The following is an 11,911-nucleotide window of genomic DNA, read 5'->3' as shown; positions in this document are numbered from 1 at the left end:
CCCATATTTTCCACGACTACTGATAACACAAGCAACTCACGGTTACTAAATACATGCACAATCATCTCCATTTCCCTATGAAATAAGAACCATTATTATTTTCTTCATTTCACAGATCAGGAAACCAGATGCTCTGAGCAATTTAACATTCCAGGATCACAAAGCTCCAAGTGGCTGCCCCAGGGTTTGAACCCAGGCTTTCTAATATCAAGGCCCATGTAACTTACCAGGACATAAGATGCTGTGCTTTGCCTCGGCATTCTGTGGTTCCCTCTAGACTCCAGTGTATCACTTAGGATCAATATCCTGTGACAAATATATCATTTCAGTTGTAAAAAAAAAAGCCTGAGATGCCCAAATGGAAACCAATGGAAGGTAACCATCTAGTTACAAACCCCAGAAAGAGGGGAATGGCCCTGCAGAGCAGAGCTACCTTATGTCCCAGCCGACTCACATCGTACTGGTAAAGGCCTCTGGCTGCCCCAGGGCTGCAGCCAACTGGCAAGTGTTGAGCCATCTTTGGTTGCGTTGGTTAAAGGGAAGGAGGGAGAGGTTCTTCACAGGAGGCGGCGAAAAATACTCATCTCCACTATTAATTCATTTCCCTTTATATTCTTTTTTTTTAAAGTCTTTTTTTTTTAGTTTTTATTTATTTATTGTTAGATGGGAAGGGAAGGAGAAAGAGAGAGAGAAACATCAATATGTGGTTGCCTCTCAGGCACCCCCTCACTGGGGACCTGATCCGCAACCCAGGCATGTACCCTGACTGGGAATTGAACCATCGACCCTTTGCTTTGCAGGTTGGCACTCAATCCAATGAGCTACACCAGCAAGAGTATATTCTTAACTAGAGACTGGACTCAATTGTCATTCTCCCTCAGCTAAATTTTATATATGGCAAATAGCTATTCCTGAAGATATCTTCTAAAATAAAACAGGATCATCTAAAAGCCAGAACCAGACACTCATTACTCCCACCTCCTGGGAGCTCTCAAACTTTCCTTCCGCTTCGATACACAGTAGCTGAAATGTCACATACACCCTGGCACCTTTTCCAGAGGATCAGCTGGAACTCTACTCATTTCTCTTTCACAGAAGAAAGAATAGCAGAATCAAGTGAACTGAAGTGACATTATGATCGGATGCCACTTACTCTAATTTACGGGAAAGAATACCTTTTGCAAACTTTTATGTGTCAGCTGTTCCCAGTAATAATTCACAAGTAGTAGGTATATATCTGATTGGTACATATATCTAGGTTAAATTTCATCATTGCTTCCTTTTAGGACTATCTCATTTTCCCCTCTTCTTTTGCAATGATTTCATTTTAACCAGATTCCTACGAAGCTGATCTGAGAGGATGATAGAAGCAAAGGAGTCTGTTAGAAATTGCCCCAGCCCAAGAATTCAGACTTATCAGGTCTAGAGCTGTCCCATATCACCTGGGAGACAAGGACGGTGAGGACTGGGACGTGGAGAGCAGGCCTGAGGAATGTTTTTCGGCTTCATTGAGGTACAAGTGGCAAAGAAAAACTGTATCTATTTAAGGTGTACAACGCGAAGTTTTCACATACATGTACATTGTGAAATGATTACTGCAATCAAGACAATTAACATACCCATCACCTCGTATAGATACTGATTTTTTTTAATGTGGTGAGAACATTTAAGATCTACCCTTTTGGCACATTCCAAGTATACAATACAGTATTGTTAGCAATAGTCCCATCGGTGTACACAGGGGTGGACAAAAGTAGGTCTTCACTTTGCACTGAAGTGCGCTTGAGGATAGCAAGTAGACTACAGGAATGAGCAGATAATGAGGGCCAGCAATGAACGACTATAAACCTACTTTTGCCAACCCCTGCATTAAGTCTCCAGAACTTACTCATCTTCTGTAACTGAAACTTTGTACCCTTTGGGCAATATTTTGCATTTCCTACACACACACACACACACACACACACACACACACACACACACACACCTGCCCAGCCTGTGGCAAGCACCGTTCTACTTGCTGCTTCTACGAGTTTGCTTATTTTAGTTTCCACATGTGGGGTCACACTGTATTTGTCTACATAATTCCCACATACAAGGCTCCTCCGGTTGTAAAACATTATCATCCAGGCCCTGGTGGACCAACTTTGGTAACTACATTGGACTCAAAGGCAATAGGAGTCAAGGGCCAATGGGACCAAGGGCTGGGTGCCTCATTCCACATGGCGGCCCTACTCCTGTGCACTTACATTTGGGTTCGACCCTGGTACTCCCAGACCCCCGGAGAGCTGGACAGGTCGATGTCACCAGTGTCATCTCCAAACTCTGCCCTTGGTCTCCCTGTGTGAAATAAGCCCTAAATGCTTTAAATAATAATGATGATGAAAAGAAATTAGAGTGTATCATGAAAGAGTGACGGGTATTTAATTATCACCATAAACATATAAAGTAACTTTTATTATTCTTTGTTCTCCAGGTGAGAAAATTGAGGTTTACAGCATTTAAATAACTCATCCAAAGCCAAACACAGACATGATTTTGAACCCAAATATCTCTGACTCCCAGGCAGTGCTTTTAACTCCAAGATGCAGTTTTGGTTGGGATGAGCCCTGTCATTGACCTCCTAAAACTAGACCCTGGCCGAAGCTCAGATTTCCTGTCACAGTCCTCCAATATCCCATCAGTCCTTGCTGGGAAGAAACACAAAAATGGCTGATGTTGAAGCTATTTATGAAAAGGGCCTCAGTCTCTCTTCCAGCCTCAGATCCCTTCCAGGCATGCCGTATGTGTGCTTGCACGTGGGTTCCTTGGGAAACAGGCCCTGGGATGGAGATCGGCTTGCAGGAAGCTTGTTAGGAAGCAACTGAATGGAAAGCAAAGCCGAACTGAGACGCAGCTTCCACGAAGGTTCAGGCGATCCCACAAGGAGTTCCGGCATCCAGGCCCTTTGGAATTGCACGGGGGCAGCCAGACCTTTCCAGGCGAACACCAACCAAGCTTTGCAAATGGGCTGCTCTGGGAAGGGGCATCACACTGGGCAAAGCAGCCCTCTTTGGCTGAAGTACTTCCTGCCACTGGAGTGTCTGCTAGCAACACTGTGGCACCAATACACACACACTTGCACACACATAAAATCCATAGCACTTACCAATACCTTTTAGATCTTTTTTAAAGAGGAGGGACAGAGTTGCTATATAATGCTGATTATGGACTGAAAAGAGAATTATTATCCTGCTGAAAATGTCCAGCTACATTGGCATTACTCATATTGCCCAGTTTTAAACTGCTTATAAGAAGGACGGCTTCTTCCTTGCTTCCTAATTAATCCTTCAAAATTTGCCTTCTACAGCTCTGACTCACCATACAACTGAATGCTTATTTAAGTGACCCCAAGCTTACCATTAGCATTTGGGGACTGCTCTCTGCTTGAAGAAAACCGATGACACCAGGGCCCCTTAAGCCTTCAATTAATGCTTTTTCTTCCCTTCCCTAGACTTCTGCTCTCTTGGACTTCACACACTATTTGATGCTAAAAGAGTGGAAGTTTAGCCCTGGCTGGTGTAGCTTAGTGGATTCAGAGTGGGCTGTGAACCAAAGGGCTGCTGGTTCAATTCCCAGTCCAGGCATATACCTGGGTTGCAGGCCACTTCCCTAGTGGGGGGGGGGGGGGATGAGAGGCAACCACACATTGATGTTTCTCTCCCTCTCTTTCTTCCTCCCTTCCCCTCTCTCTAAAAATAAGTAAAATCTTTTAAAAAATAATGGAAGTCTTCTTTACAATCCCAGGTGCAATTTCTGGCACATAGTAGGGGCTCAATAAATATTGGTCAGATTGTAGGACAGTGCAGCCAGGGGGGGCTCAAAAGAAGGATTTGCAATGGGGTCTAGAACTCAGGGTATCCAGGAAATATTAAAAATATGGGATGTCCTCACCCTCACAAGTCTAAGTTGGGGGATGGGATACATGGAGCAGGGCCATTGAGTTGTTTTGCATAGCAACACTTTCACGGATAACCTCTAGAATAGTAATTTAACATATCTAGAACCTTTAACTGGTTTCATAGATATGTTAAATAACCATGGTCATGCTTTGAGCCAGGGAGAAAAGAGTGACTTCTACCCAAGACATAACTGGGAGGCAACTCCCCCTGGTTACAGCACCTGCATGAGAGCTTGGAGATGACTGGCTCCTCACCAAGGGGCCACACCTGCCCAGACTCACTATGGCAGCCCAGTAAAGCGGGAAGGTATGAGAGTCCTGGCAGATGTAACTAATTGTAGGAGGAGTTGGAAATGGGGCCGCAAAGGAGAATGGGTGCGGAGATTTAAACCGAGACTCGGCTTTTGGCAGAGAGGGGACCCCCACAGCCTTGGTGAGAGAGAACCAAGCAGCTCAGGCCAAAGTGGGGGACTCCCCCTCCCCACACCACAGCCGCAAGAAGAATCACCATGCGGCTTTATCAGAGAACCACCACTCCACTTTAGCAGAGAATCACCATGAGGCTTTCTTTCTATTTCTTTTCCTGAGATAAGGTACCCCAGACTGGGCAAAGGGGGTAAGGAAGGACTGTGTGTGTTTGTAGGTGTTTTAAAGGACTTTGGGATTTTAATGAAGACATTAAGTCATTACTCTTAAGTCTGTATAACTTGAATAAATAATTCCTTTCCTTTTCACCAATCTCTAACATGGAGAGCTATAACTCTCTGGTGAAGGGAAAGGCAAACCTAGTACAGGGAGACCCCAAGAGAAGGGGGGGTCAATTCAGTAACATTGTGGGACCCCATTTCCTGGTGGCCAATCAGGAAAATCGTGGGAGACGACATGTGCAGTAGCTATAAAGTAATACAACTACTTGTAATGCGCAGTGAAAGCCTGCCAAAACTGGCCAGGAAGGACCTGCCCTAGAATCCCTCCAGTCCCTGAGGTCAATCTCTGCTTGGAGTTGGCCTGCTCCCATGTTCTCTGCTATAACCTCTGGGTGTTGTTCAATTCTTTGTCCCGATCACCAAGAACCTGGTTACCTGTGCCCACCTGTGACAAGATGGCTAAATGATGGGTTCTTATTGGGAATTTAAACATCTCTTTGGATGCTGGCAACGTTCCAGTAGTGTTTGCGTGCTGCATGCTTTCCCCCTGACTGCCCAACACACAGATCCGTCTGCCAGGAGTGAGGCTCAGGCTTGGAACCAGAAGGATTAAGGTGACTCCCCAGGGATCTCTCTAAGTATCAAAAATATATGAGCTGGTAGTTAATTGTCAAATCTCTGAGGTTTTTATTTAAAAAAAGAGAAAAAAAGGTGAGACTCACACAGTTACCTAACCATTCATAAGGTAAATGAATACTTTGCAATTAAATGAAACATACACAAAAGTCAACCACATTTCCCCTTGGTAAAAGCAAATTAAACTTCTCAAAGAAGTGACCTATCTTTTGAAGTAGATGTAATGACTTTGGCTGACATAGCATTTGGGGAAAAAATATATATATATCCTTGTAACATTTGAAATTTTCTCTTTGTAAAAATAAAATTCTGAAAAAAAAAATAAAGTTCTGCATTAAGACTTAGAAGTTTCTACTTCGGTCCACAAAAATCTCTAATATTTTTTCCTCTTCTGCCTGTTTAAATAACCAGACTGTTGGCCCTCTGCTTCTATTTTTCTATATATAAATATGACCCTGTTTTTGGCCTTGATTCTCCTTGCTGTCAGTAGGCTGCTTTGACTAAACAGTGTATTCATTTTCTCGGTTTTGCCAGAAAATTGACTTTACAGCTGACTTGGCAAGGTTCTTTGTGGTGGAAGACAGAAGAAGAGGTATATCATGAACAAGGAATGGAAACATTTGGGTTACAGATTAGAAAAACTTGAAAACATAAGGCTTTAAAAGCACTGTTGATTTTAAAGCACTGTTGATTGAAGTTAATTCTTCATCAGGGAAGGTATATGCAAATAACCTTAAAACAAAGTGTCCAACTGCATTAGGTTTATAAAAAACTATTTCTTTGAGGCTAAAATATATAAATTTAGTATCTCTTAAATATATAAATTTAGTACCTCAATTTCCATGAAACTTTCTTGATCAAATTCTTAGTTCTAATTTACAATTCAGGGTTAATTGCATGTGGATTTATGTGTCTGAGTAATTAAATGTTTCACACAACAAAAAAAAATCTTTAGATTCACAAGAAAGAAAGTTATTTGCTTGTTTCTTTTTCAAAAATTCAGAAAAACAATTCAAAAAGAAAGATATCTAGGATCTTACTGATTCTCCAGAGTTTTTTCCTTGTCAACTTCTTCGGCATCATAAAAAATAATTTAGTGATCACCTCTGCGCATCACACAGAGCTTAAGGTAGGTCTGTGAGCCCCACGAGAGCTTTCGGTTGTCTCTCTGTCCTCAGTACCTAGCATGGTGTCTAGCCTAGAGCAGGTTCCCAGAGAAGAACATTAGCAGAGGGTGCTTATTTCCAATGACTAATGCAGGGAAGAAGGGAGGGAGGGAAATATAGATTGCCTGCAAGTTCACACCTTGAATAACTCTGATGATTTTCAGTGTGAAAACTTTCTGTAGCGAACCTTAAAAAGCATTCTGCATCAATGAATACATTTATGTTATAAGCATTTATTTTGTGCCACATATGTTCCGGGCACTGATGGAACATATGCAGCCACAAATTCCCTGTCACGAAATTACACTGGAGTGGCACCCACATCACTCAAGTGTAATTTCGTGACACTTTACACTTTGTAATTTTCGTGACATCATTACACTTTGTGGCACCCACAGCCACCAATTCCCTACTGTCACGAAATTACACTCGAGTGGCACCCACATCACTACGCTAAAAGGTGAATATTGATGATGCTGTAGGAAAATAAAGATTTTCTCCCATAGCACGGCTGCCACTCTGAACTGTCCAGTGCTTTAAGTGGCACAAGTTTTGCATATCAGCATCCTCTACTTGAAGCCAGCTTTATAGACCAACAGTCATTTAACATTGTTATTATCAGCAGCTGATACTCCAAGGTTTTACCACCAAGAAAAGGGTCTATTAGGAAAAAAATATATAAATATGTATATGTATGTATACATACACACACATGCACACAGATACACAAAAATAATTTTCTAATGTTTGCATTTTTGAGGCTTAGCACTTGGGAACCGCCCTGCCAAGTTGCAGAAGCTGTAACCTCCCACGGCTAAGGCTGAGTAAAGACACGTGGGGATCATAAGCCACTAAGGAGACAAAGCTTATCTTCCTGGTAGGGGCACCTGCCTCTACCTCCTTTTACTTCACCCTGCTTGACTCAGAGTGGATGATTAGTTAGTTAATGATGGGTAAGATTCCTCAAGGGAGAGATGGCCGAAGACAGGCATGGTCACAAAGGGGCCCTCCGGGAAGGACTTGGGTTACTATAGAAAAAGGTGATGGACCTCAGCTTTGACACAGCCTGAGTCCTCATTCTGTCTCTGAGCAGTCTCCTAGTCTCTTGGCTGCCCGCATCCCCCACCTGACTTAAGCCTGAAACAATGCCGGAGGTGGGTGCGGCCCTGTGCTGGAAAGGGCAGGTTCCCCTGAGCAATCAGGCTTCAGAAAGAATATATAAAATCCTGTGAAACCTGCTTTGCTAATACCCTCGATTTAAATGGAGTCCAAGCACAGTTTGTTTCCCCAGTTTTTTGGCCCTTTAGCTATCTGACCCTGACTCAGAATAAGCCCTCAAAGTTCTCTGTATGTTATCATTGTTTCATCCTTACTGCCTGACAATGACTGATGAGCTTTACCTGTATCCCTGTGCAAACTGAACCCAATAGAAGCCCATCAAGGAACAGGCTCCTGGCCCTTCTCTTTTGAGAGAACCGCTATCTTTCCTCCCCAAGCAGATCATGTCTTGGTAGACTTCTTATCCTTGGCAGATAGGGGAGTCCTGTGGGCGAAGCCCACCCCCCACCACAAGCACTCACTATAAATTATTAGTATAGTGTAATTTTGCATATTTTTAAGTATTTTACATATTTTAGACTTTAAACTTGCTTAATAATCAAGGTAGTTTTTCTATCAACTCCTACTCCTTCCTTTCCCTTAAAAAGGTATTTCCTTGGGGTTATTTGAAATTTGACAAAGTAAGTTTACTGGGTATATAGAGTTACATGCTAGAGCATATTTCAAAAATTTTAAATTAAACATAAATGAATTATGTAAATGAGTATTCAATTTTCACGTGGGACAGTATGTAACGCAACTTTACCTTTAAAAAGTTTCAATCCCCTTGAAAGATATTACAGATGTAATTATTAGAAATCCATTAGATGTTAAAAAAAACTACTCAATCCTAAATGCTTTAATAGATTTTACAAATTGGACCTATTAATTTGATAGGATTCATTAAAGTTTTAACTTTGTGCAATGGAATTACACATATGGGACTTGGTCCTTTTCGGGTTTCACCACACACCAGGTGTGATGGGAAGACAACTAGATCTAGGAGACTCGGGAGGCCTGGGTTCAGCTCTCGTCCCTGCGGCAACCCAAGGCAGAGGTGTCATTTGTGAGTGTTGGTTTATCTTCATTGCAAAGGATCTTTTTAAAGATTGAGTAAAAGTGGGTGAAACTGCTTTGAAAACTGTAAGAAGGCAATCTCGCTGCAGGCTGTTTATTGCTTATTCTATTGCTCTCCTGGCAAAGAAGAGAGGACATTAATCATGACCCTCTCCACCGCAAACTGAGGGGATCACATCCCCACGGCTGTGAGCATCCTGGAATCAGGTCAGACCACAGTGACCCTCCGCACAGGACGCTGTGCAGAGACGTCCAGGTGTTCTTCTGCCTCCAGTCAGGTGCTCTTTTACACAGAAAGGAAATGGGTCTCACTGGTTTGAGAACCACAATTCTGTAGCTCATACTCCACGTGAATTCAGTGTAGCTGCCATGCAAAAAAAGAAAAACACGACTCATAATTTCCCAATTTTATGCATTTCTGACGTCTAGTCAGCCATGAGATTTAAGGTTTCTTTATAAATTCAGATAATGTCTGTGATGAACGTAGCCTGAATTATTTCTCTATTGATCCCTATTTAACAATACTGGAGTTATTTCAATATAGGGTGGTCCTTATCCTTTCTCCACTTTATTTCTTACCAAAGGAAAACCTGTCTTCACTTGCTTAACCATCTCTATTAAAATTGTGTCCCTACATTTACCTTTTTATTCTCCTGTTCACTCTCTCTCTCTGCGGTGCTTTGCTGTTATTTCAAAACCCCGACCCCTCCTCCTGAGTCATTCCTTTGTCCCTGTCAGCAGTTTTACCATACCTGTCACCTCGTTTTTTCCCAATCTCTTATGGGAAAACACTAGGCAACTGGGATACACAAGACACAGCCCTCCTTGCAGTTACCTTTACTTTTCAACTTTCTTTAATCATTTGTTTGTACCTCCAAACTTACCTAATAGGGTGTCTACTGTCCTTGTAACAGGAATCTTTTATCCTTTTTGAAAGAGTAACCTCCTCTGCAGTCATTACATTTACTCTCCACTTCTTATGCATCTCAATACTGCTATTTTAAAAATCTCCTAAAAACTGGAGCATTAATGCTGGTTCTATAATGGTTAAAGATGATTGTGTGTGTATCATGGTATTGTTATTCAATACTAGGCTTGACACCCTGGCTGGGTAGTTCATCTGGTTAGACTGTTGTCCCTACATGCCAAAGTTGCAGGTTTGATCCCTAGTCGGGGCACATAAAAGTATTGACCAATGAATGCATAAATGGAACGACAAATCAATGTTTCTTTCTCTCTCTCTTCCTCCCTATAAAATCAATAAATAAAAAATAAAATTAACTTTAAAAATAAAAATTAGATATTACCATTTAAGTACATTTAAAAATATTTATAAATAAAATCTGTCTGGGATTCATTTGGGAAAAAATACCAGAAAGGTGAGTGAGGACTGGATGGCACCAGACTGGCCATGGGGACTGGGCCTGGTTATGTACGTGGAAAATTATTGTATACTTTTGTCTACGTATTTTAATATTCTCCGCATAAAAAGGCAAAATGTCTTCTCTTCATTTGCTTCTGCGATACTCTCAAAAGATCTAATGTAATAATTAGGTGACTTGAGATTTAAATGGTGCTATAAAACCCTATACCAAAATACCATCTACCTACCTATCTCTCTATATATAATTTACTGTTTACTCTGTACTACTGTACTAGGCTATTAGGTTCTGTTAAGGTGATTTATATAAATTATGTCATTCTTTACAGTAAGCTTTCCAGGTATTTGTCACTAAAGGCTCAGAGAGGTTAAAAAAACTTGCCCAGTATCATCAGTATGAAAATAAACCCTTTGAATGTTCATTATCCATTCCCAACATGAAGAAAATTATCATTTCCACAATAACTCAGACACAATGCTCACATCCGTAACAAGGTACTTCACTTGCAAACTATTGTAAACTATCAGGTAGACTTGGTCAAAGATAGTGTTGAAATCAGTTTACTTTTACCTAGTTAAGTCAATACTTAGAGTTAAAATAATTTTATTTGCATTCACAATAAAATCAAATATAATGCTAGCTAATTGTGCAGAGTCACTATTAACAGCCACATTTGAAGGGAGGGAGGTAGCAAAGTTTAAAGGCAGCAGGTTTTGCTTTAAGACAACAGGTTCAGCCTCTTTAAAATGAATAACCAAGTACAATCATGGGAACCTGGCCCTAAAAATGACAGAGGTCAATCCACTCAATGTTCAGGCACTGAACCCTGAATAGTTCACAATCACACATGAAATTTAGCAATTACCTTCTATCAGCTTGCAAAACACTTATGCAATTGTGGGTTATAATACAGAAGTTCCATAACATTGTCAATATTGTTCCCTTAATGGAGCTAGTGCATTCAAAAAAAAAAGATGCATTTTTACAAATTATTACTAATGGCTTTAACTAAACACTGAAGATTATTTTCCTCTGGAAAAATACTTAAACCCAATTAAATAAAACTTCTTAAGAATGCCTATTTAAGGAGCAAGCTTTTTTTTTTTTGTTAGTGCAACCTGCTGGCTTTTAAAAAGGGTTTCTTTGGTATGAAAGTAAAACATGAGAAATACAAAATTTTGCAGTTCTAAGAAAACAAATGAGGGTACACACTTCCTGGAGCACAAATCTCACTAAGTATGTTTACTGAAAAAGAAACGTCAGTCAAGGGACCGGAAAAGACTATGACGTCTTCAAGAAATTTCGGATTGACTGACCACACAACAAATGTCTTTATACAATTTCTTTAAAAACCAGGTCCTTGCCCTAGCATATGATAAGTTATTTTGCTTACAAAGTGTACATAGATTCTCAGAGAACTGAGGTATTAGAAAATTTGATATATTCATATACCTAAGAGGTAGTCATGAAAATCCGTTAAAAATGAGCTTATTTCCTAGCACTTTAAAACCTTACTACATTATAACCCCTGCGTTTTCATGTTTTAAAGCAGATGATCTATTTTGGCACTTTGGTGATGTTATTCCTCTTTTTCACATGAAGATTAAACACTGATTGCTCTCAACAGGACATGGGCCTTGATGGCCCACCAGTGTTAAGGGGCTGTACTAAGCCTGGCACTCCCATTCCCACTCCTGCCCTTTTGATGAGTCACTTACTAGATGACCAGAATCAAGGGTGACACAGGGTGGCCAGAGAACACAGCAAAATTAATCTGGTTCTCTCAGAAACAAAACCACTTGCCTTCACATCAGCATGATCGATCTCCGAGGATTTAAAAAATGATTAATGAGTAAAGTACAAATATGATGTTCTTCCATATTCCACTTTGACCACTGGTAATGAAAAATCAACCTCATTTAGAGATGTAAAGATTTCAAATTCATCTAAAATGAAAATTATGCT

Source organism: Artibeus jamaicensis, unplaced genomic scaffold (genome assembly GCF_021234435.1).
Source record: "Artibeus jamaicensis isolate MK-2021 breed Jamaican fruit bat unplaced genomic scaffold, CSHL_Jam_final contig_851, whole genome shotgun sequence".
Lineage (NCBI taxonomy): Eukaryota > Metazoa > Chordata > Mammalia > Chiroptera > Phyllostomidae > Artibeus > Artibeus jamaicensis.
The sequence above is the reverse complement of the archived record's forward strand: the minus strand, read 5'-3'. Positions refer to the sequence as shown.